Below are 26,647 nucleotides of genomic sequence, written 5' to 3'. Positions count from 1 at the left end.
AAAAAGGCCCCCAGTTCTGATCCACTTGGGATGTTCCTACATGACTGTGGGCGCATCTACACGAGATGCTATGTTGCCAAAGTGACAAGCTATGGTGACAAAGCTCATCACTACAGCAACATAGCATTGGCAGGCACAAACCATGATGCTAACTCTACTGTGCAGTTGGGTCGGAAATGACCCGTGCACCCCCAGGACTGTGCAGTAACAGCGATTACTAAACAGTTGCCTAGTACTTTAGCAAGTACTAAATGACTGCTCAGTAACAACTGTGCAGCTGGGGGCATGTGTAGATGCGCCCTGTGTCATGAACACAAACTGTAGCATGGTGAACACAACCTTGGCTCAGTGTTCTAGGCATTGGACTGGGGAACTTCAGAGCTAACAGTATGAGTTGCCACAGCATGAGAGAAAGCCCCTTCCCTGAAATCATAAAAGACTCATGTCCTCTGTGGTCAGGCACAGATGGGACCCAGACTGATGAGTTTTCAAGCATCAGGCTTTTACTCCGTTGTCTAGTATCCATTGGATGCAGAGGAGGCACATCCAAACCCATCATTACTTGGTGAGGAAGGGAATGCAGGACTCTTCTGCCACAGTGCCCCTTGCTGGCTGATATATCTCATTGTCACCAAGACCAACTGAAGTCTTTACTCAGAGACATCTCTCATGAAATTAATGGGAGTCTTGCCTGAGAAAAAGACTCCAGAATCTGACCCATTAGAATTATTCAAGTTTTGCCCCATAAAGACGTCCCCAGATACTGGCCCTGATGTGCTGTAACTGCTTCCTCGGCTGAACATTCAGTGGATTCCAAAAGGGGCTCACATATGGTCTGTTGTTACCAAATTTGCCCATTACTTTGGGGTGTGCTCATTTATTAGGGATAGTTTCTAGGGTCTTAGTGATTCTGTCAATGTGCTGCTTGTGTTACTATACGGAGCTGTATTTCTCCCTTCTGCAAGCCCTCACCCCAGTGGAGCTATCTTGCAGGACTCAATCTCAATGGGACTGGGTTCCTCCAGTCACCAAATCAGTCATACACACAAACACACACAAATTAACGTGACACGCCTGACCTGGCCGGGCTGATCAGCATGGACAGGCTGACACCCTCATATGCCAAGAATCAGTTCATAAGAGCAACAATAAAATGCAGTCAGACACAAGCACACAGGTAAACAGAATCCCTCTGAATCCGGCTGGGTGTCCAGCTGACACCCTCATGTGCCAGCATTCAGTTCATAAGGGCACGTCTGAGTCAAACTGGGTCAATCAGCCTGTACAAGCTGGTCCCCTTATGTGTTTCAAACTCAGCACGTCCCAATCTTGGCCTCTTGATGAGCAGACCCCACAATAATTTAGGCTTCACAGGGATCTTTAGCATAGGTAAAAGAAGCGTTGCTGCAGAGCACAGGAGGAAAAAGAAGCAGAGAAGGAAAAATATACCCAATTACTACCAGTTTGCCTATAAAAGTTATTTATTGCTAAGCATATGAAATATATAATAGTACTAGTAGTAATAGACATGCAAAAGAAAAACAAACACAAACAATGATAATACTACCCTGGTTTCACTAAGTATTTGGGGAAACTTAGCTCAAGCTTAACTGATATAGTTCAGGTTCAGAAGTTTATGCCTAGAAAGAAGAGAGAACGTTGGGAATCTCACCGAGTCCACGGTACCCAGGCTGCAAAGCTGACAGGCACAGTCCGTAGCACAATCCTTGAAGAGAGAGACGATCTGTTCTTCCAGCGTCCCAAGAACGACAGGGGATGGTGTCAGCACAGGAGTTTTCTTCTTCTTCTTTCTTTCTTCTCTTCTTTTTTTTAAGCACACACACTTAACAGATTTTTATACCCTCAGTTCAGCTGCTTTGAAGCACCCTCAGTAGTGTAAATCATTGTCTTTTCTATTGACAAGGGGTTATCTGGTTTGGACCATCTCAGGAAACTGATTGATAATCAGGAAACACTTAAGATTAGGGAGTAACCCAAATACTTGGGAGTCAGCTTGAGATTCCTATGGATGGCAGATATCCTGATGGGATATCTCATGGTTTCTTCAGGAACAATAGATAGCTTGCAGCATCAGGATTTTGGATTTTTACTTGTTGTGCACAAGCCTGAGCTTAGCATGACTTTTCCAGATTTTACTATAGTCTTTTAACAGACTTAAAGCAATTATTGGGGTGCTCATAACCTTTTGTGGAGAGGACTCCCACCAGTCGTCTCGGGAAAGATACGACAACACCTGGGATTAGGGCTCCAGCAGGCTGGATGCTGTGATGAACCCTTAACCATTGTTCAAATGTTGCCCGTACCCCCTTGGACTCGGTCTCTTGCCTCAGCATTCCCTAACCCGGCAACCGAGTTTTAGTCAATCAAGTTTAAATAGACCTCCCATAGTGGGACCGGGGAATGTACGGCCCGAGATGCCTATTAAACTTAGAGCTGTGTGTGTGTGTCTGGGGGGAGAAAAGTCCTTAGCAAATCCAGATTAGAACTGGTCTGATAAATGCTGAGCTGGGTGTGTGTGAACATGGGTTAATTAACATTGGAAGCACAGATTCCCCATCATGCAGCGCTCTCCTGCTTCTCTAGTCCCAGAATTCACTGCAGTCTCTGCTTCAGGCTTTCTGTTTTCCATCTCTCATGTAAATGAATGGTCATCTGGTTCCATCTCAGATGCAAATGAGACCTAGGGCAGTTGTTTCACTCTTATCACCCTTATCTGGAGAGTTTTAGGTGCGTCTCTCACTGCATCTTAATCAGTTTCGTTTATGTGGGGGGGGGGGGTGAGTCCTTTGTGAGTCAGACAGACTGCATCCTGTGCCAGGGTTGCCCAAGAATACAGAGCTGAGGCGTAACACTGTGTGTGCATCTGTGCTTATAATGAATGCCTCACCTATAGGATAAGAACCTACTACTGTTCTTAGCTAGGAGAGTAGCTCCTTTAATTCTAGTTGATGCTATCTGGGCTGGATTCCAAACCTCTTTCCTGCTTCCCATGAAGGGAGTGTTTTCATCATAAGCAGCAGATTTTCTCTATAAATTATCATCTCTCTTGTGCCTGCAATTGCGTTTGCTCAGTATGTATCCAATTAGAACTTAATTAAGCCCTAACCATCCTTTCCTGACAAACTGGAAGGGTTTATGGGCAAGAAAGGGTAAATGCTACAATTCTGGGGACATTGCACGTGGTCCTGATCCTGTGTGGTGCTGGACATCCTCAAGATGGGTGAAGTCCATGAGAACTGAAGGAGCACTGTATCAAGAAGATTGGGTTCCATCAGTGAAGCTGACCCCTGTAGGAGACTGCAGGATAGACTCTCTGCCTTGGAGTGAATTCCAGCCCACCTGAGGTGGGCAGAGAGCTTGATTCTCCCATCAGAGTCTGGAGGCACCAATGGGAATAAGAAGAAAACACAACTGGAAGTATGCAAACTGTTATCCAAGACATGGCAGCTTATACTGGCTCAGATGTGTCCTGGCTTTGGCTCCCTCTCCTTCCATCTTCCTCCCCACCAAACAAATCTAGAATCTCAAGAGAATCAGACATATTTCCTGCAGCTCTTAGCAGCCAGAGCATAAGCCTCTGCTGATCAGGGTAAGCACTAGTTTGATAGAACTGAGAAATAATGGTGCAATTACCAAAGTAATTATCCTGGCTGCTGTAGAAATACGTTTGTGCTTAATGTCTAGTACAAAGAGGGAGGGATGCTGAGGCTCTGGTTTAATTAAACTTCCCCTGGACAATCAGGGGAAATAACCAGTTTAGGGTGAGTGTTTCTCACTTCGAATAAATCTCTCTCTTCTGTGCAGAGCCCAGGAGCCCAGCCCCCTGCCGCTTTTGGTTCTGCAAACAGACAATTCATAAGCAATCTACACTGGAAGAGGCCACATGGAATGTGAAGCCCCCTGGGGAATCCCTCATGATTTGCTGGTCATTTATTGCAGGAAAAGCAGCCAAGATGAGACTGAAAAACATGTGATGTGGCGTATGAGAAAGGCACGGGGACTGTAATGTAGGAGACTTACAGGGCTCCAGGTCTGCTTCTGCCGGACTGTCCTGAGAAGTTATAGCTTCTCTGCTTCCCCTTTCTTGCTTATCTGTTTAGATTGTCTTCTCTGCATTGGAGACCATCTCATTAAGGCTGAGTCTACACTATAGTTAGGGTCAATCTTAAGATCACCCTTAAGCCAATCCATGCCAACCATCTGCATTGTCAGCCCCCAGTAATCATCCAGCCTGACTGTGGAAACTCTGATGAACTTCCTGGTAGAAGTTCAACCCCAAGACTGCTCATCTTCTTAGCTGCCTTTTCCAGTGGGAACTTTTGCCTTATCCACTTGTTGCAGAATTTAGGCAAAGGAAGTCAGCCAGTGGAAGTCCAATAATTCCCCGTTCCTGACTTCCAGCCTGTTTGCACCTACCATCTACCACCTTTAAATAGAGACAAGCCCAGAAGGAGAGACAAGTTGTGAGCAGACTAATTCTTAAAAAGGTTCCACAAGGGAACCTAGGATATGTCACTGATGCTATTGTAATACACACACCAATGATATACAAAGGAGAAGACTCTTTCCCTATTCTCTTGTTTACACCTGACTCCCAGTGTTGTTTCTATTGGTGTGCTGACTTAGACCATGGACCCAAACCCTCACATTGTAGTGATAAGGCTCCTCTGGGATCCAGTAAAACCAAGCCTTAGGACCTTCAGTCGTGTGGCTGCTACATCTTACAAAATTCATTCCCAGCCATGGAACGGGAGGTTGTTTGTGGCCTACAGCAAAGGGCTTCCTGTCTGTAGGAGACTGATTTGCAGCCCCATAAAGTTCAGCAGGAGATGAAGTGTATGGGTGTGTGTGAAGGGGATGGGGAGGCATCAGGAGAGATGGAGACAGAGAGAAAAAGACAGACTGGGATAAAAAGAAACAGCTTGCAAAAGTTTAAGGAAGACAAGTCAGAGAGGGCAGTCAGCTGTGCTGAGAAAAGGAAAAGCAGCATTTCCAAGCCAGGTCGCTCTTTGATACACAATGAAGTCCCGCTGAGTCTGTTTCACAGAGGAGGCTGTGCAGGATGTCCAGGAAATTTCAGTCAAGCCCCAGTGAGAAGACACATTGCAGTCTAGCAGGTTTGCACCACACTCCCATTACTCCCCCTAGCAATTATTTGTGCTGGTCCCTGCCTAGAACCTTCCCAGGCCCCTCATCCCAGCTCTGAGGCTAGAGCTGATTCAAAACGGGTGTTTCTCTGGGCCTGGACTCTCAGGCTGAGACCTGTTCAAGATCTGGAAGATTCCACTGTCTCCTTAGGTAAATGCATTGCTCTTGAGAGCCATAGGTGAAGCCAAGGTGCTTTCAGACCAGTCCTAGGCAGTCCTCCCTCATTCTATTCCATTCTATCCTCCATGGACTCTTATATCATCTTCCTTTCCGCAGTATAACACCTCCCCAGTGTGCCTTAAAGGATATAGCTAACACCTGTCACATGTGTTTTATTTTCTCTTATAGGCTCCCCAAGGAAAAAGAATTCTGTTCATGGTGCAGTGTTGTCCTTTAGGAAGTGGGGGTTTTCTTGTTGCTATCAATGCAGCTCTGTGTTTGGGAGAGAAGGCAAGATCGTGAAGAGATCTCTTGCCCTGTAGTGGTCAGGGTGAGGTTTGTGATGGTGCTTTGCTGCTGAGAGAGCTCATTTTTGAGTCTCCTATTTACCCTGGAGACAGTTCTGTCTCCTGCACAGATATTGATAGAAAGTCTGAAGGCTCTTGAGGAGCAGAATGCTTCATCCTCAGACTGGGGGCTCTTTTAAATTCTCTGAGCCCAAGCCACTGAGTTCATAGGAGATGAAGAGTAAGATCTTGATCTTGACTTGGCATTCTAGGGGAAGGCAGTAGAGAGAGAGAGAGAGGGAGGGAGAGGAGAGGAGAGGCATGATGTACTCACAATTGTCTGCTTCTGGGGAGATGCCCTGCAGCATTCTGCACTTAGTGGAATTACCTAAGGGCTGATGGCTTCCAATTCAAGTATGTCTCAATGGATCACAAAAAAGGTTCTAATATAAGAATATAACACCACCACAGCAAAGATGTATATTGTTTGAACTACAGGACAAGTTCCTTTTAGGGACAGCTATAGGAGGCTTTTATCTACTGATGGGCCAGTCATTCAACCGTGCTGCAGCACATGCTGCCACAAATCTACAGACACTGCTTTCCATGTGAGGCATGCAGAATGGGACGTTCAGTACTTGTACAGCCCTTGCTGGACCTCCAAACCTATCCAGCTGCTGGGGGTCAGGAGGCCTCTCATAGCTGCAGTATGTGGCATGGGCAAGTGTCCTGGGCACTGTTGTGTGCACCTCTCTAGGTTCATGTGGTTAACTTAAGAAAGTCCTAAGTGAGACTTAGATCTCTGCTTCCCTGTGCTAAAACTGACAGCCTGCATCACCTCACCCCTTCTTTGCAGTGTCTGTCTCCACCATCTGTAGCTCTTTCCTGTCTTGTTCTTGACAGGAAGAAGCAGCTGCTGGTAGCCTATGAAACTGAAGTGTATGCTCCACTGGGGAAGAGGGAAGGACAGAGAGAGAAAGACAGACACTGAGAAAGTCACAAAGAGAACAAACCAGCACTTTCCAAGCTGTTCCTCTCCCAGGGAGGAGTTCCAGGTAATAAACCAGCCAACAGCAATGACAATCCTCCAAGCCCAAAAACCAAGATGGCTTTCTGTTTAGTGACAAAACAGAAGCAAAATTCAGCTCATTTCAGCTCCCAAGCACACAGCAGAACCAGGAGCTTTGCAAGCACCCACAACCTTTTGGGTTGTTTTGCCAAGGCAGGAGTCAGAGTTTAAGGGGTGAAACAAGATGCTAAAGGCACAAAATGCCAGGTTAAATAGACAGTAGGATGGGCTGGATTCCCTGCCTTGCTAAAGCTGCTTTAAGGTCTGTAACTGGTACAGAGCGTACTTAAACAGCCACACCCAGTGTGAAAAGGTTGATCCTCTTCTGCACCTCTCTTGTTATTGGCCCAACAGAGCATTTGTGTTGAAGCTGAGAGTCAGACAAGAGGCAAGACATGGAGAATTGATGTTGAACAGAGCTTCCTCATGAGTGCTTTACATAGCAGAGCAACTCCCTGATTTCTGTGTAGCGTAGACTAATGGATGCTGAGAACAGGATAGACAATCCTACCACCAGCACATGGGGGTGAGCCATCCTACCATGAGTGAAGGAGTGTCCTGCCAGGTGAGCCCCCAGGAACACTTGAGGGTGAGTCATTATTGTCAATAGGGGTAGGAAGGGGTATGTCAGCAGCAGTAAAAGGAGCAAATGAGGGCCATAATGATACAGTAGGCTAATCTCCCCCAGAACCCAAGCCAGAGTATTTCCCCCTTTTATCCCTGTATCTAGGCCAGAGCTTATAGCTGACCTAGAATGGATATTTTAGCAAGACACTGGGGTTGATATAAAGTCCTTGTGGCATGGAAAATCTACTACATTCCTTCAAGATCAGCCCAGCTGCAATGAGTCCCCATGGCCACTCTTCCCCATGCCACGCCAAGTGTGCCACTGCAAATCCATCAGGGTGAATAACATCAGCCCCATCTCCCTGCCTTTGTTGCCATTCACCCTTTCAAGGGAAGGAGTGAAATTGCCCTATTTTGTGTCCTTTTTCCCAGTATGTCAGCATCTCACAATCACCACCTACTATTTGATGTCAGAAACTGAGCCTCAAAGCATCTGCTGTCTAATTGAGTTGTGGCCGCTTCTTCTCCTACTAATCCTGTTTGTTCCGTATCACATCCCGCCCAGAGCTCCCTCTATCAGCTCTATCTAAATAAGTGTTTCTCAGATCAGGCAGTCTTCATGTTACATCCCTCTAGGAGAGGCTGGCAGGTTCTTCAGGCAGCAAAGAGAACAGCGGCTGATGTGTCTGCACAGGAGGAGAGGTGCTGGGTAGGTGTTGGTTACAGCAAGAGTCAAACTTGAGTTTGCCTGACTCCCCAAGGACCACCTCTGATCCACTCAAGTAGGTGTCAATACAGCAATCATATGGCACATGCCAGATCACAGATCTTTTTTGTCTCAAAGTGCCTGCTCCTACATGGGATCTACAACCCCAAATCAGTGGTGGAGACTATACATGCAGAAGCCAATACTGGCTGAATTGGACACCTCAAGTTCAACACCATAAAATATATTCAGATGTACTTCAAGGTGCTGAGTGTACTCCACCGACACAGAATTCGATGGCAGTTGTGGATACTCATTTCTCTGCAAGTCAGGCTATTTTTCTGACTAAATATAGAGGCAGTGGCAGAGTTTTAGGCTTCCAAGGTTTTTAAAAACTGGCTTTAAATGAATGATCAGAGTGTTCACACTTGTTCCCACCAGCAGTTTTATCCCAGGCTCTGCTAGCACATGACCTGCATGATCAAATTTAAGAGACCAGGACAACTTGAACTATCTGAGTTCCATGAACCATGATCCAGAGTAGGCTCTCAACAACTTTCATGCATCTCGCTGTGATGCTGGGATTTCCCAGTAGCAAAAAGAAATAAAATAAAAAAAATAAAAAAGCAGAGCAAAGCATGCCAAATTTGCATGCACTGGGACAATTGCAGACAGAAGGAAGCAGGCAGCCCTGGGTCGGCTGCTCCCCTGTCCTGAGGCACACTGTGCCCCAGCCAGCTGCTCTGTCTGGCTGTTGCATAGGGTGCCTCAACACAGGGGACTCCACGTGACTCAGTGCAGGGCTCTGCAGTGAAGCCCCCCACATGGAGCTAGAGGAGCAGCCAGCCCAGGGCTGATTGCTCCCCTGTTTCAAGGCACACAGTGCCCCAGCCAACTGTGGGGTGGCTGGCTGGGGAGCAGGATGCCTCAGTGAAGGTGCTCTGCAGTGTGTGGAGATGGGGGAGCAGGCAGCCCTGGACTTTATGCTGCTACTATTTGTGCTGCTGCAGATACATGCCCCTGCTTGTGTGGACATGGCCCATGAGTCCATGATGCAATGAGTTCTGAGATCTGGTTGGCTTTGAAAATCTCAGAAGAAGGAGGAGGTACAGTATTATGATTTTGGTGATAGAGATAATTAGACTGGCAAAACTATAGTGTAAGCGTGGGTGGATGGATGGGAGAAAAAGAATCTGAGTCCTGAATAACTGTTTGCTTTTATGTAGCTTGTGTGTATAGCCACTGGTTTCTGTTCTATTGAAGCTCAGCATGTTTTCTGCAGCCATGCAGAGGTCTGTAATTCAGCTGATTCCCAGCCCAAGCACGCAGGTCTCATGTAATGCTGCAAATCTGTTGGTACCCCCCACTATCTTGCTGGGCTGCTTGAATTGGTTTCTCTGGAAATCAGGCTCCACATAAGTTACACATTTTCTCTGCTTCCCTTCCTTAGCTAGCCCTCTATGCAGAGATCTGAGTTTACTGACTGCACTCACAACACAACGTTACAACCCCAGTGTGTTTCATGGCAATGCTATTATACTATGTGATAACACAGTTTAATCTATCTCATAATACTGTTACACTATTGAATGTCCAATGCTCTGTTTCCTTGCACCTTATACACTCATGCAAGTGGAATGCAGTCTTGATGCTGAACACAGGGATTGGGCTGTCTTGCACCCCATCCATGGTCACTTTACAACTCACCCTGGCACCAACAGTGAGAGAGATGGATAGACAGATGGAGAGACAAAGGGGGAGAGAGAGAGCAAAGGGCAAGACAGAACAATAGAGGATTGTGTTGTTGTGTATTTTATTATTACACAAGACAGCTTGGCTGAGCATGCCATGGTCTCTTTCTGCTCTGCACGCTATATCTATTCCCTGGCCACAACAAACACAGTTTGAAAACAGCATAAACTGAACCAGGAGATGAAGGGTCCCATGAAACCTTATCCACCCCTACTCCCTCTTCACATCAATCTTCTCCTCTTCCTCAGACCTCTGTCCATCCTGAGGGAAGTGGAAAACTAAATTTTGTTCAGTTTGGAGTGAGAACCCTGCCTCCCACTCCACCACTCCCCCTCCCTCCCCACCCCTTGACAGTCAGTGACACTTGCTCTCAGTTGAAAGATGACTGAGGATTTGATTTGAAGGCCAGTGGCAAATAGCACTGCCAGGCAGAAGAGCTCAGTCACCCTAAGGTTTTCCAGCTAAGTAAGCTTGTTAGCCCTGAGGTGCATTTGATTGCACCCAGCAACCCCTTGTTAGAGTTTTGTGTGCAGCTACAGACACACAAGCAACCATGTAGACAAATTTATTTGGCCAGCAAATACTGTTTTTTTTCCCTCTCTCCTCTTCATTTTATGGCAGATCTGAATGTTTTATGAGCTGCCATAAAAAAACAAAACAACAACAAAAAATGGGGAAAATATTAGGTTCACAGAGGGTGGGAGGGAGGAAAATGAGCATCAACTTAAAAGACAAGCAGCTGAGCTGATAAATAGCAGAGGGAGCATGTTTCCCTGGGTAGAGGCTAGTCACAGGTATTTTGTGTTGCCTTACGACACTACATTAAAATGCAAATTTCTCCATGCCTGCTGGGAGCAGATAGTAAAACGCTAAACAAGGAAGAGGGGGCACAACAAGAGAGGAGTTGAAACAGAGGTTTCCTTTTAATTATTTCCTCTCCTTTTTCCTTAAACGAGATTTGTGTTTTCTTACAGGACCCAAAGCCAGAAGCAAGCGGGGTGGAAGTGGAAGAGTGGCACCAAGGCTGCCTCAGCCCCAAGTCCACGGGGCCCATTGTGTTGTCTGTGACAAAGGCAGCACCAGACTCCTTGGAACAAGGAACCTCCATACAACTGTGGAATAATTGGCTCCTTGAAGACCTCCCCCCATGGCTCAGTGTCCACAATAGTAGCCACAACTGGGGACCAAGTCCCTACAGCTCAGCATCTCCCATCAAGGCAACTGGACTCCCCTGAGGTAGGTTTTCCAAACCAGCACATCAGCTTGACCACAAACCCACTGACATCAATTAAACTAACTACAGTGATCACTGACTCGGTCCTGGAGAAGCCATTTCAGAACATGAGAGGTTGAATCCTTAATGCATTTTTTATCAGTGTGTTTCACAGCCTTGACCAATCCCTTGTTGAAGCTGCTGCACTTCCTTGAATGGTGCTTGGTGGCTCTGAGTTGAACAGTCTAATTACACACTGCAAAAACAAAACTGTGTATCTCCCTGCAGTGTTGCTCCCTTTGCCACCTTTCAGCATCAGAAAATGTCCACTCCTCCCTGTACCATGAGATGAGCTACATCGATTTACCTTCCTTCATCCATTTACATCCCCTCTTCTTCATTTAATCTCTAGCCAGACTGATCTTTCAACTCAAACCTCCAGGATGCTAATTAAATTGAATCTTCAGTATATTAAATGGGCTGACCAGAAATGACCTTAGTTTCCCAGCTATTGGCATCTGATCAGGTGAGATGAAGTCCTCATAATATTTCCACTGTCATTGTTCCCTTATGCACCTTTACCTTTATTTTTCAGTGGAAAGCACATGGCATGGAGCACCATTACCTTGCTGCCATGCCATGGTGTGCCTGAGAGTTGAAACACATTTGTTAAAATGGGGAAGGGAAGAAAGCCCACAGCCCTGTCATCAGAGCTCATGAGTCCTGCTCTTCTACAGCTCACTGGAAACACAAGTGGAAATCACTTAACATGCAACTGGAACAGGGCTGGGATGGATATCCATCACTCAAAGCCAGCAGGGGGCTTGCAGCTGAGATCAAAAGGCTCTGGATCCAGCCCTAAATTGAGATGGGCCTGAACCAACCTTTTAAGTTCTTTCTTCCCCCTCCATTGGCTCTGAATCTGGGTGTCAGCTGCAGGAACTGGACCCATCTCTGCCAGAATGAATCTCAGCATAGAACATGCCATCTCAGGCACAGGTCCTGCTGTTTTTTGGTGGTAGGCAGGGAGCTGAATGAAACCACCTCACTCTGTGTTTATCTTCCTTCCAATGCCAAGAAGGTTGGAGTGCTCTGTTCTCCTTGAAACAGATGGCAGCATCCCAATGAAAGCTCCCTGTAGCAGGTTGCCAATTTACCCCATGGTCTTCATTTTCCCTGGGCAAACTTGCCCCCACAGGACACAACATAAACCATAAATCATCAGACCCCAAATACAAAACACAAAAGGGTTAACCAAAACCTGTGGTCTTTTCCCAGACCTCGAGAGAGGACACTGGCTTGATGTTGCCACCTTTAGCCTCATGGCCTTCCTTCTCTCTCCCCAGCTTCCTTTCCTGGGAGTTTTTAACTTCCTGTGGGCCAGCTAATCATTTTCATCAGCTAGCCCAGTCCTCCTAGGTAGGCATACAGTCCATTTCTCACTGCCTGCAGCTGGGCTATAGCCCATGAGCCGTGAATCCTGCTACAGCCCTCTTGTTCTCCTCTGCCTGCCAGGAATACACAGAACCCTTCTGTGGGTTCCTGAAACCACGAGAATATGGGAAGGAGTGATGGGATGTGGTGCATTTGTGAGGTAAGGAAAAATACTGGGAAGTGGGATATGTCTCTGAGGTGTGAGTTTGTTGGTTGGGTATGCCTTTTGTGCTGGCGGGGGGGGTTGTTGTGGGGCTTGCGTGTTAGGTTGTAAGGTACTGGGATGTGTGTTTTGGATATGTGTCAAGAGAGGTGTAGAGAGACAGACATGTGTTGGCTGGCTAGCTTTGCACAGAAGGGGTATGGAGTTGTTGTAGGGTTTGTTATAGGTGTGTGTTGTGAGGACTAGATGCAGATTGGCTCATGCTGGGTGCTATCTACTTGCTGAAGGCCTTGGATGCAACAAGGATGGGGGAGCTACATTTAGAGAGCTACATAATTTCAGATTTTGACCATTCTGTTGATTCCTCCATGGCCATGCTGATCTCCATGAGCCAAGGGTATGGCCAGAGGAAAGTTGGGCCAGCTAGTCAAGCACCTTATGGTATCCAAGGTATGTTAAACAGAAGTATTAACTTGCCTTGAGGCCCCAGGGAGATCCCTCTTCAGGCAGGGTGAGGTACTGCGCCTTCCCCCACTGAGGCCATTTCTGTACAATATATATAGTGGGGGCTCCCAGCATAAATCAATGCTTTGTCAGTTGGGCCTCGTGCTGCTCCTGGAGGGGCTTGTGTCTCTGGTGTTGTGAGCAGCCATGCATTAAATGAGCTCTTGTCTTAATAGCACTGGCCTTTGAGGCAGCTGTTTCAGGGCTTTGCTAACAACCTCAGGGAGCTGTTAGTAAAAGCTCTCTCATGTCATGCAAACAGGGATTTTGTGGAGGAGAGGGAGAGAGGCTGAGGAAAGACTGAGGTAGGCTTTGTGCATGGGGGATGCACAGAAGGCTGTGGAGGGTAAGAGAAGCAGGGGTGTGTAAGGGGGCCATGTAAGGGAAGCATCATGAGGGAGAGATGGGAGGTGAGTGAGTACCATGAGGTAAGGATGTAGGGAATGGAGGGAGGCAGAAGTGGTGTGTGGATGAGAGGAAGATACAGGGAGAGGTGAGGATGGGTCCTGGCTGGGAATAACCTGTGACAGGGGTATGTTGTCAGGAGAATAGGCAGTTAGCATATGAGTGACCAGCACAAACAGGGCACCTGGGGGAGGATATTGGGGAGCACAGTAAGGAGTTTGGGGAGGTCAAAAAGGCCAGAAAGATGAGAGTGGAGAAGGGTGCCTGGGTGCTGTAGCGAGGGAGAGTTAGGGATGCTGAGGAGGTGTAAAGAGTGGGAAAGTGAAGGGTGAAGCAGTGCCCGCACAGCACCTACTGGAGCCTGTCTTTACCCAACCCATGGGGCCAGCCCTCCCAGCCTGGCACACAGAAGATTCTGCCTAGACTGGTCCTCCTCCAGGAGGGAGCTGTGGACATGAGACTCTGTGGGGGTGGACCTCAACTACACCCAGAGCTCAGACGTGGTTGTGGAGCGTCCATAGTACCCCTTCGCCCTGCCCTGCCCTGCCCTGCCCTGCCCTGCCCATTGAGATCTGTGGTATGGTGGGCAGTGTGGCTGGCTAAGTGAGGCCGATGCTATCAGCATTGCTAATCTGGGCCACGTCATTCCCTGCTGCTCCTTGCGCTCTTTCATTTCACTCCCACAGCATCAGATCACTGATACACTGACATGACATGGATGTGTCATTAGGCTCTTATCAATACTCACCTGCCAACTTCAGCTACAAGTGGCAGAGACAGTACAAGGTGAGGCTGCAGGCCAGGCAAGATCATAGGGCAGCAGTTTCAAAACTGTGGGTTGCGTCCCCAAGTGGGGTTGCAACATCAGCAGATGGGGTCACAGGGGTGGATGGCTGTGGGTTGGGAGTGAGGGGCTATGCTGAAGAAATGGGGATATAAATGGGGTGATGCTGAGGAAAAATTTGGGAAGCACTGGCATAGGGACTCCCTGCATCAGTCAGAAAGATGGTCACTAGGCCTGCTGGTCCCATTCCACCTTACCTGAGTGGACACCCCAGCCACAGTTCTGTGAAGCCAGATGCCCAGGCGAGACCTCAGCACCGGCTTCTTGCAAGTCCCTGGTGCCTGGGAGTGTCTTCAGTTTATCTGCAACAACATACACAGAACAGATGTGAAACAATGGTGATGTCAACCTAAGCCACATTTTACCTGGCAGCAGCACACCTCAGCTGCCATCAGGGTGGGTCAGTGTCTGCTGCTCCCCTGATGGTGAGTCTCAGTTGTGCTCGATGGCAAGAAGCCTGCTGGAATGATCCCTTCTCCAGAAAAGGCAATGGCATTGGATCAGGCCCATGGAAGCAGATAAGACTGTACTTTAGGGCAGAGAAGAAATGTGACAGGGTCTGGGTTCTCCTTATGCCACTGGCCCACCTTGCCTAACTTCCCATCTGCTGCCTTGATGATCTGGAGCAGCCTGTTTGCATTGTGAACTCATGTCCTGCCTCCCATGCTCAGAACTCTGGTCTGTTCCACCTCCTGCTTCTGCATGCAGCTGGTCCACCATCCCCACACCCTGCCCCGTTGGATCAGGCGCATAGTCTATCCAGTCCCCTTGCTCTGGCCTTTTGGAGGACACCACAAGCCTGTTCAGCATCTCATCTCCTGCCAGAGTGAATTAGGCTAATCCACCTGCATGTCCTTCCTCCCTCTTGCCATATTGGAGAAGACAGGGAGTCCCATCCTACCTAGTATCTTGCCACACCAAATTAGACTATTGCTGTATGCTGTCTGCTTTCCACTTCCCTGCCATACTGAATTAGGCCATGGCTCCATCTAGCAGCAAAGCTGACACAGCACAGATCACACCGGCAGCCCTTACAGTCATGTGTGTCAGGACCACCTCCCCCATGCTCAGTACTATGCTATAGAACAGGTGCATTGTGGGTATGTTGTGCCTTTCCTCTGACAACTTATATAAAGTAGACACATTAACAGCAGTGCTGCACTTAAACTTGGGTTTTGACAATAACACCCCATCTTCCTATCATCCCACTATAGCTGCCAACAACCTTCTCTTCTTCCTGGGCTATTCTGTTACGCTAGTGCATGCTAGTACATGGGGACACTGTGCCCTCTCAGAGGGGACTGTATTTCAGTGGTTTGCAAAGTGCTCCCCAAGAAGCATTTGTGTGCCAGCTCATTATGCGCGTGAGGCCGCAGCTGATATATAAACGTAAGTTATCGTATTATTATAGCGACAGTAAATGCCGGGCTCAGTTCTGACAGCTTTACACTTATTACTATGTATAAAGTCTGTTCCCGCTTCTGAGCAGCAGTGAGATACCCCAGGCCTTGCATTGCAGGGTGATTATCACATGTCTCAAGGGGCAGAATTACACAGCCTTCGCTCCCGTGATGTGGTCCATCACTGGAGGAGTGTGATAATGGTTATGAAAGGCACAGGCCTGGTGCCTTATCTCCTTCCAGGGAAATGAGGGAAACGGAACAGGTTCTGTACAAAGGGACAGTTCTTTTGGTTAACTCTTGACATGCCTAGTCAGTGAGAGGAGGAAAAGGTAAAAACACAGGCAACCCTTGGAAATGCAGACACAAGAGAGAGGCAGATTGTGCCCAGCAATTCAGGGCAGATGGAGGCAGTCTGTTCTGTGGCTGCACCACAATGAAAATGCAGCCATCTCTGGGGCGGAGCAGAGGCTCCTATTTAATGGCTCACACCATCATCCTTGTTTAAGGGAAGAAGAATCCTGTCTCCTCAGCAAGATATCGGCCCACAAGGATTCTTCTCACTTGTACATATTCTGTGCAGGATTCGGGTATAACTACAGGGAGAGAGATTAAGAAACAATTTGTTAAAGGTATTTAGGCACCTAACTCTCATTGGGCATGTCCACACATGAAAGCATGTGTGCTTGCAGCAGTTCAAATAGAAGTGGTGCAAATTTGAGCCGGGGCTTTTTGCTTCAGTGCACACGCTCGGACATGCACTTTGTTGTGGAGCGAATTGTGCCACTTGGGGCAAAATAACCCTGCCTGGCTCCTCCCAGATCTTCCGCCAGGGGGAGCTAGAGCCCAGGGCCAGCACCTGTGCTGTCCCCAGCAGTATAAAATGCTGCCCTGTCCTGGCCCCAGCAGTATAAAAAGCCACCCTGGCAAGTAGCTCAGGGCTACTAGCTCTCAGGAGCTTCTGGGGCCCAGCCAGTTGCTACCTGGGGACACTACCCCTTGTGCCAGATGGACCGCTGAAGCAGCCCTGAGTGTTCCCTGCACCCTTTACCCACTGCAGCAGTCTGGCAGTGGGGGCTGCTGCCTGTGACATGCTGTGCACCTGCCAGACTTGGATGGGGACTGCAGAGCCAGTAGAGGCATCTGCCTCTCTGGGCCAGCTGCCAGTGGACTGCAGTTTCAGGGTTGGCCTTTGTGCGGCACTACTGCCATTTGTGCCCCCTGCCCGGCCATCTGGGCAGCTATCACTTGGAAGATGTTCCGGGGGTGGTGGCCTGCTTTGAACTGTCAAAACATGTCCTCCTGGCCCCATTTGTCCAGGAGGTCAGCTACAACCAGATGGGTCCAAGGTGCCAGCTCTGAGCAGGCAGGGTCCTGCCACTGGCCTTCTGGCAGGAATTCTAGCAGGAATTCTGGTAATCTCTAATGGAAAACTGAAAAATCCCTGATAAAAAAAATCCCCAAGTCACATGGTAAAATACCCCTAAATCCATGTTCCTCCACAAGTAAAACAAAAGACCACTATAAAGACAGAGAGCAAGACAGAGACACTGATCAGTTGGACAATGTTTTATTGATATATCTACAGTGTTAAAGCAAGTCTCTTATGTATTTAGAGTTCACTTTATTATTATGATGTTTCATGGATTCATGAACACATGTGTTTCTGCACTTCCACAGGGCAATGACCCCCACACAAAGGGTTCGGCCCCCCAACAGGGGATTCAACCCTCACACAAGAGGAACGGGCCTCCAACAGGGGGTTCAGCCCCCACACGAGGGGTACGGCCCCCCAACGGGGGCCAAATAGTCCCCACAGAGGCTTCCACCCCCCTTGCAAGGCCCACATGCTCCACCCCAGCCCCCCCAATTGCTGCCCCATCTGGCCCCATCCTCCACCAGTTGCTGCAGCCCCCCCCCCAATGGCTGCCCCACCCAGCCCCGTCCCCAGGCCCCCCAATGGCTGCCCCACCCAGCCCCACCCCACAACTTGCACCCCCAGGCCCTCAAGGATACCCCCATGACCCCAGGCACCATCACTTAAAAAAAAAACAAAACAAAACAGAAAAAACAGGGAAAAAATGGGGAAAAAAAAGCCTCTGCTTACCTTAGAAGCAGGGGTGGGGGTGCTCCAGGACCTCCTGACAGAGCCCCCTGGGTAGCACAGGGCAGCGGGGGGGCAGGAGGGCCAGGGCTGGGGCCGCTGGGGCTGTCAGCCTGCCCCACACTGTGTGGGCGGGGCCCCAGGCAGCCAGACTGCAGGTAAGTGAGGGGGTGGTGTTTTTTTTAAACTATGGGGTGGGGGGGCAGGGTTCGGGGGGGGGCTTGGAGGGATGGGGCCAGCTCCAGCAGGGGTCGGGGGCCTCGGGGGGCTGGTGGAGGGAGGGACCAGCCCCAGCAGGGGTCGGGGGCCTTGCGGGGGGGGGGGGTTGCCGTGGGCAGGGGCCAGCCCCAGCAGGGGTTGCAGGGGCCTCAGGGGGACTGGCAGGGGTCGGGGGGCTGGGGGAGTGAGCGGAGCCATCGGGGGTTCCCCCCATGGTTCCCCCCCCTCCTCCAGCCTCCCCAACCCCTTACTCACCAGCACCAGAGCCCTGATGCTGAAACATGGGCCTGGCCAGCTACATGTTTCAGCACCAGAGTGAGGGCCAACTATAGAGCTGTTCTGGCAGCCAGAGGGTCTCCATGAAGGACCCAGCCTCCCATTGCCCCGCTTTTTTAAACATTGATTTTTTTAGACCCCTGGATATTCAGGGGTCTAATTTTCTCCCCGCGCTGCAAGTTTGCAGTGTGGGAACATTTTTTTTGTTCCTGCATGTGCCTGTTGCCCTGCCTCAAAGGGGCAAGAGGCACATGTGCCCACTGGGGTCAAAGGAAAATCCCTAGATGCCTTTAAAGCTTTGGGTCTAAATGTCACAATTAGTATTTCAAAGCAGGTAGGGACACTGAGGAATGTGGAGGCCAGCAAATACAAATTTACGTTAACACTCAAAGAAGTTAAGTGTCTGGAGGATCTGGGCCTGAATGACTGGACTGAGGTCACACACCAGCCACTGAACCCACCTTCCCAGAGGCTTCAGGTGGAGTTCTAACCACTAGGTCATCCTCTAGTTCTGAGGTCCTGCTGTCCCGGTTCACCCTGCTGGGGGCAGCAGACATCAGGACCTGCATTGTTAGAGCAAGGCGATAGAGTTGAGCGGGGTGGGTGTCAGATACAATCAGTAGCAGAGCCAGGAACTGAAGGACAATGGCAGGCCTCCAGTCTAGTCCTATAGTCACAAAGCCAGTCTGCCCTCCCTCTGAGCAGGACAGCAATGTCCCTAGAGAGCAGCCATATCCTGGCACAAGCAGCCCAGCTTTTCCATAACTGTAGATTAAACAGGCACAATTTTTGGCTCCTTGGTTCTATATAAATATCGCTCCTATCCCTAAACAACAGACTAGCACAGGCACTGCAGCCATCCCACTGCAGGCACATTAGAGGGAGGTAGATATATCTAAATGGGAGATGGGAAAGATGCCCAGTAGGAAAGGGGATGCAGTACACTGATGTATGTACCTGGAGAGCTGCCGCTGGACTTATCCTGCAGTAATACCTACAAGCCAACCAGGCAGTTCAAATGGAGTTCTTAGGTTTGTGGAGAGGGGGAAGGGTGGGAGAGTACAGACAATGAGTCTTTGCTATACCAATATTTTATGTAAATTGCAGTATGGGCTGATTAGCATATCTGCAAATAATTTGCGTGAAGCTATGAACATCAGCTTTAAAAGAAAAATGGTGCATAGATTTAGTGCAAGTTAGCAACGCCAGTAATACTTTATGGTGCTACACTAACTCAAAAGGGAGGGGCATATATTTCTCCCCATGGCCATCAGGACGGTTTGATCATACAACCTTCAGCTCCACAGCATGGCTACTGGCTGCTTCAACTGCAGTAATAAAGCATGTGAGGTGCAGGCAGCTATTCTCAGTGCAGCCCAAGGCTGGGGATAAGGCCGTGGATTCCCTGACTGTCTGCCAAACACCACTGAAATGCTAGAGCTCAGAACTCGTGGGCTGTATTCTGAATCAGGGAGAAGGGTGTGATGTGCAGGGTTCAGCAGTGGATAAAGGTAGTGTCACAGAACATGCAGATTTGGTGCATCTGGTTTAGGTGGCTGGGCAGCTGCAGAGATAAGCACTAGGACTGCTGTGCTAAAGAGGGGGATTGTAGCCATCTCACACAAATTCTTCTCTGGCCAGAGGATAACAAATGCCACATGACTAACGTCAGTCACGTTGCTTACTACACTGCTGGCTGACTCATGGGTATGCAAGTGCATGGCATGAGCCTGTATGGAATATACCATGCTCTGCTTGTAGGATTTAATACACCTGCTTGGTTATATATTTGTTCAATAGATGAGTGATTCTTTTCTCCTCCCCCTGGGCTAAAGATGAGAGGCCCTGGTCCATCATAAAAATGGTGACATTCCAAGAAATTTTGGATGACTCCCCACAGTGAATGAGAGAGGAGAAAGCAGAAGTTATGACCTCCCTGTTTCAGTCCCCTGTGCCTTGGGATTTTATTTCGATTATCATTTCCAATCTGTTTTGACGTAGCACTCAGAGGCTCCCCTAGACAGAGAGAAGCTCTGCCCCTCACATTGCTTTCAGGTGAAGACATGTGGAGGAACAGAAACAGGTAAGGGAAGCACAAGGCAATAATAAGTACCCATCAATTTTTTTTATTATTAAAAAAAAAAATACACACACACACAAGTGACAGTGACATCGACAGCAACAAAGACTGTGAATGAACTGAGAATGTAAACCCCAAATCAGGGCCTACATTGGCGACACGTAGGGGGTGCACACAGGTGCACGTGAACCCCCTGAGATTGGCAGCGCGCCCCCTGAGATTTGCTGCCACCAACGCTGCTGGTGGCGCCTGCAGGTGGTCGCCGCTTGCCACCCCCTACCCTCTCACCGCTGACGCCCCTGGTGGTATCTACGGGCGGTCGCTGATCACTGACCAGCGCTTGCCACCTCCCCTACCCCTCACCGCCGACCCTGCCACCGCTGCCTGTGGGTGGTTGCTGTGCCCCACCAACCTCGGGAGGCACATGATATTCATAGGGGCCTGAACTAAGGGACTGCATTTAGGTTAGGGAAGGGAAGAGGGTGGGAGTGTGGGGGTGCAGGAGAAAGGGTGCATTTATTGTGATGGGTGCGTGGGTTTCTTAATGTGGTTTAAAAGGTGTGACAGAAAGCCTATGATACTGGATATACATATATATATATATATATATATATATATATATATATATATCTCCTCAAGAGAGGAGAAAGCAGAAGTTATGACCTCCCTGTTTCAGTCCCCTGCGCCTTGGTATTTTATTTGGATTATGATTCCCAATCTGTTTTGACGTAGCAGTTAGAGGACCCCTAGACCCAGCGCAGCATAGACAGAGAGGTTCTGCCCCTCAAACTGCTTTCAGGTGAAGACATGTGGAGGAACACAAACAGATAGGTAAGGGAAGCACAAGGCAATAATAAGTACCCACCAATTTTTTTTTTATTAAACCATATTAAGAAACCCGTGCACCGTTACAATAAATGCACCCTTTCTCCTGCACACCCATGCTCCCACCCTCTTCCCTTCCCTAACCCAAACGCAGTCCCTTGGCGGTTTCAGCAGTGAGAGAGGGTGGGAGGTGGCAAGTGGCGATCACCTGCAGGTGCCACCAGCAGCATTGGTGGTGGCCAACCTCAGGGGGTACACCGCCAAGCTGAGGGGGTTCGCATGCACCTGTGTGCACACATTACATGTCACCAATTCAGGCCCCGATTTGGGGCTTACATTCTCAGTTCATTCACAGTATTTGTTGCTGTCGACGTCACTGTCACTTCTGCTGATGATGATCCTGTTGCTGCCCTTCTCGCTGTCTCCAGGTCCAGTTGTGTCTCTGTCCCCTTCTTTCTCCCTGTCCACTTCCCTTCTCGGGGAGGTTTTGAACAGCCTGTGCCAAGTTTTTCTGTTCCAGGTGGAGTTGTCTACATCCTTTCCATTCTCTCCCACCGCTTTCCAGTAGTTGGACTGCAGTTCACTCAGAAACATTTTAATGCAGTCCATTTGCTCAAGCTCAGTGTGGCTGTATACCAGTAGGTTCCTGCATTGCCACGGGGCGCTCCTGATATGGGACACAAACTGGTCAAAGTGGGCTGTCTGGGACCCCTTATGTTTAGTGATGTGTCTACACAGCACCACCTCCCTTGTCATCAGCCTGACTCCTGTCACTTCCTCAAGGAGCCAGATTACCTTTTTTCACACTCCTTTGGCATAGGGACAGAGTCAAAGGAGGTGGTCAATGGTCTCATTCTCACCTTGGCAGCTGTCCCTGGGACAGCTGGGTCTAGACTCTCGCCTCGCTCTGTGCCTCCACACCTTCACCAGGAGTACACAGTGAACTATGAGCCAGTTCAAGTCTCTCTGGTCCCAGACGGCCTGGCAGCCAGAGGCCTCAGGTGTGGAGCCACTAACTGGCACTTGAGACAAGATGCACAGTAGTCCTTAATGCCCTGGTACACCACAGGCCAAAATAATCTGGTGAGTACACATTCCTGTGTTTTCTCAGCCCCCAGACAGCCCGCCCAAGATACCTCATGAGTCAATTTCAAAACCTGGTTGCAGTGCAGTTTTGGCACTAATAACTGGTACTTTGAGGCTCTGGCCATCCTGTTCTGAGAGATCCTCATCAGGACATCCCCTTGTAGTTTCAAGCAGGGAGCCTGGACAGCTAGGTGAGGGTCCATCAGGGTGCCATTCATTTGGACCAATCAGCCATAGAGTAGGGCAAAGACTGGGTCTTCCCTTTGGCTCTGCATGATGTTCTCCTATGGGCACAACCTCCCTCTCAGGTTTAAATCTTTAAATAGGGAGGAGAGGAGCTTACATCACAGCTTCATGCCCTCATCTGAAGGATCTAGAATAATAAGGAAATCCCAGACTACCTCAGGGACATCATGACTGTGACCATTTTCAAGAAAGAAGAAAAGACTCTCTGAAAACTACAGCCTTGCTGTCCACCACAGGAAAGGTCATTGCGAGAAACCCCTTGAAGTGTCTCCTTCCATTTGCTGAAGAGCTCCTCCTGGAATCTCAGTGTTGGTTTAGGACATTAAGGAGAACACCTGACATGATCTTCACTGTTTGCCAGCTGCAGAAGAAATGCTGGGAACAGCATAAGCTTCCACATGGCTTTCTTTGACCTCACAAAAGCTTTTGACTGTCAGCTCAGAAGTGTTATGAAGGATCTTTCTGAAGTATGGATACCCACTAAAATTTGTCACCATTCTCTGGCTGCCCCATGATGGTATACAAGCAGGGGTTCTCAGTAATGGATCTATCACAGAACCCTTTTAATTAAAATGGGAGTTAACTAAGGCTGCATCATAATTCCAGCACTCTTCTCAATATTCCTTGCCATGATGCTACCTCTGACCATCAACAAGCTTCCATCTGGAGTGGAGCTAAACTACTGAATGGATGGTAAGCTGTTTAACCTCAGTTGACTCCAAGCTAAAACCAAGAACACCCCCACCTCAGTCATTGAGTTCTAGTACGCTGATGATGTTATAGTGTGTGCTCACTCCAAAGCAGACCTTCAGGCAATTGTCAACATCTTTACCAAGGCATACAAGAAAATGGGACTGGTGTTTAATTCAGAAGACTGTGGTCCTCCACCAACAAGCTCCTAAAGAACAGTCCCCAGCTCTGGTAATTAAGATCCACAATGCCACTCTGGAGTACATTGAGTATTTCCTGTACCTTAGAAGCCATCTCTCGCAGAAGACTGACATCAGCAAAGAAATCTGACATTCCCTCAAATGTGCAAGTGCAGCCTCTGGATGCCTGAAGAAACAGGTGTTCAAAGAGTGCAACATCAGATCCAAAACCAAGCTCATGATTTATCAAGTAGTCCTGAACCTTGCTGTACAGAGCTGAGACATGAACAATGTACAGGAGACATCTAAAGTTGTTGGAGAAGCACCATCAACACTGCCTCCAAATCTAGCAGAAAGATGGACATGCCAATGCTGGCATCCTCCTGCAAGCAAACACCACAAGTACTGAGGCAATGATCATTCAACATCAACTTTGATGGGCCAGCCATGTCATCTGGATGTCCAGCTCCAGACTCCCAAAGCAAGTTTTATTATTCCAGCTCAGCCAAAACACACTCAAGAGGAGGGCAGAGAAAGTGCTTCAGGGAGGTCCTCAAGGCCAACATAAAAAAAAAAAAATGCAATATAGATTTCAACTCATGGGAGACCATTGCCCAGGACAGCCCCAAACAGAGGAAGAGTCTGCTGCAGGGATCTCAGTACTTTGAAACCTCACAACAACAACAGGAGATAGGAAAGCAGGAGTGGCAGAAACAGCAGGTTGCAGACAAAATCTAGCACCACCCACCCCACATTGAAAACCCAGGTCCAAGTTGTAGTAGAGCCTGTCAATCCTGGATAGGTCTCATCAGTCATCTTTGGACACATAAGGCACTTACACACATGCAGGGAGCCTGTTCCAATGCACTGAAAATCCAGCACATCAGAGGAGACTTAATTAATCGCATCAGAGCAGACTCAATATGCTGGAGCATGTAAATTGAGGCGCTTTAGCAGCCTCACTGCCACATGTATCAGTGGTGCAGTGCATCTCTGTCCTGAGAAAATGGCACCAGTGTGCTTTGAAATAAAACACATTTTATGTGCTTTATTTCAAAGTGCACTGCTGCCATTTTCTCAGTGTGGGGACAATTCCGGCCACATCATGAGTGACTACAGGGCTCTGGAGGTTGGGCTCAAAGGTCTGGGGGTGCAAGTAGTTTTTTCCTCCATCCTCCCAGTCACAGGTCACAGGTATTAGAGGGAAAGGAGCATCAAAGAGGTTAACAGAAGAGTCTGGTGGTGGTGCCATCACGAGGGGTTTGGCTTCTTTGACCATGGTCTTTACTTTAGGGAGAGAGGCAGTGGCTTGCTGGGAAGGGACAGCCTCCACCCAGAACCATCCCTTGCGGGGGGCAAATCAGGATGACTACCCAGGGCCCTGCACTTTTGGGGGGCCCCATGGATAGTGCTGTACAGACCCCGCTGGCCACTGCTCTGCTAGCACTGTGACCGAAAGAGACTTGGGGATCCTGATTGACCACAAGAGGAATATGAGCCATCAATGTGATACTGTAGCCAGCAAAGTAAACCAAACCTTGGCATGCATCCACTGATGCATTTCAAGCAAAACCAGGGACATCATCCTTTTGCTTTACTCGGCCTTAGTGAGGCTACAGCTAGAGTACTGCGTCCAGTTTTGGGCCGCCCCCCCATTTGAGGAGGGATGTGGATAAACTTGAGAGAGTCCAAAGGAGAGCCACCTACATGATCAAAGGCCAAGAGAGGAAGCCTTATGAGGAGAGGCTGCGGGACATGGGACACTTCAGTCTGGAGAAGAGAAGGCTTAGCGGGTACTTGGTGGCAGCCTATAAGTATATAAGCAGGGGGCACCAGGGTCTGAGAGAGCAGTTTTTCACCATGGTTCCCCAAGGGATAACAAGGTCTAACATCCACAAACTTCTGGAAGATCGATTTAAACTGGACGTAAGGAAAAACTTCTTTACAGTCCGAGTGTCTGTGTTCTGTAACAGACTTCCCCCAGAGGTGGTGCAAGCACTTACTCTGGACTCTTTCAAAAAGTGTTTGGATGCTTATCTTGCTGGGATCGTTTGACCCGAGCAGACTTCCTGCCTAAGGCAGGGGGGCTAGACTCAATGTCCCTTCCAGCCCCTAATGTCTATGAATGTATGAATCTATGATGTGCTGCGCTGCTGATACATGTGATGCATGGGCACTTTTATTAGCATGACTTTGCTAATTAAAAACACCCAGCGCTGTGTCAGGAACACATGTAAAAATTCCTATAGATAAAACAATCATGGAAGACAATGATCCTTCTCTGCAAAGGATTGCTGAAGAAGAATTGAGAGAGAGGTGTTCTGGCTCTCTACACAGGACTGAGTTTTATTCACACAGCTTAAGCAGAAGTCAAATGATGGACAGACCTACATAGAACTGGATATAATGTATTACAATGGAAAAAATGCTAAAAGGATAATGGATTTTACTGCTAAACCTCTTCCGCCTTTTGCTCGGTTAGGACAATGAAGCCAAGTTAGTCAATTTCATTTTCTGTTTCTAGTCAATTTCCTTTTCTGGTTCTTAGGCAGATGGTAGCAGGAGGCTGCAGAGTTTCTAGTGCTGCTAGTGAAATGTGTTAAATCCCCCTTCAAATAATTTCCTCAATGCAATGAAAACAAAATAATAATAAAGATAATAATGAAAACATTACGATTAGGTTTTGTATAAGCGAATCTGGGGCATAAACTACTTGGCAGCATTCCTTTCAAGGGATGTAGGATTTATTTTTGGTGCATAAATTACATGTTTCTTCACTCTCTGTTTTCTGGCTGATCATTTCTAGTGTAAATAATTTACAATAATAAGAACAAGTAACACAGCAGGCCTGCATGGAATGGAACAAATGCTGGTCTCTCACAGAGCTGGTCAGTGATATTCTGTGAATAAACTTCTACTTTAATCTGAAATCATTTTTCATTGCAAGATTAGTAGGGCTGTGTGAAGCTTCAGTCCCCGATTCAATTCAGTGGAGATTTGGCCCAATTTGGTGGCTGAACCTCCGAATTTGAATCAAATCAGAAGACCCTTTAATCTCTCCAAATGGAACTGGAACCCTCCAAATCAATTTGGAGAGATTCAGAAAGATTCAGAGATTTGGACATAGAGAAAGCTTTAGATGTTTTTTTTTTCTACATACCTTTAGGTACCAGGCATGGCTTGTGAATGCTGCGATGCTGAGGTGCATGAGTGTCTCACAGAAGTGCGGAGGCCTCCCCAGTGCACTCGGCAGCAAACCCGGAAGTGAAC

At 48.3% G+C, this 26,647-nt stretch overlaps 1 long non-coding RNA gene across 1 annotated transcript; it reads right to left on the bottom strand.

The window, feature by feature from the left end:
- Window positions 1-1,301: 1,301 nt before the first annotated feature.
- Window positions 1,302-26,647, bottom strand: LOC109284489 (uncharacterized). The gene is made up of 3 exons (XR_002091967.2): window positions 26,538-26,647; window positions 14,470-14,574; window positions 1,302-3,397 (listed from the first exon to the last, which is right to left on the bottom strand). It is a non-coding gene; the product is annotated as an uncharacterized LOC109284489 (long non-coding RNA).

This window comes from Alligator mississippiensis, chromosome 14 (assembly GCF_030867095.1).
Source record: "Alligator mississippiensis isolate rAllMis1 chromosome 14, rAllMis1, whole genome shotgun sequence".
Lineage (NCBI taxonomy): Eukaryota > Metazoa > Chordata > Crocodylia > Alligatoridae > Alligator > Alligator mississippiensis.
This window is presented reverse-complemented; position numbering and strand designations above follow the sequence as displayed.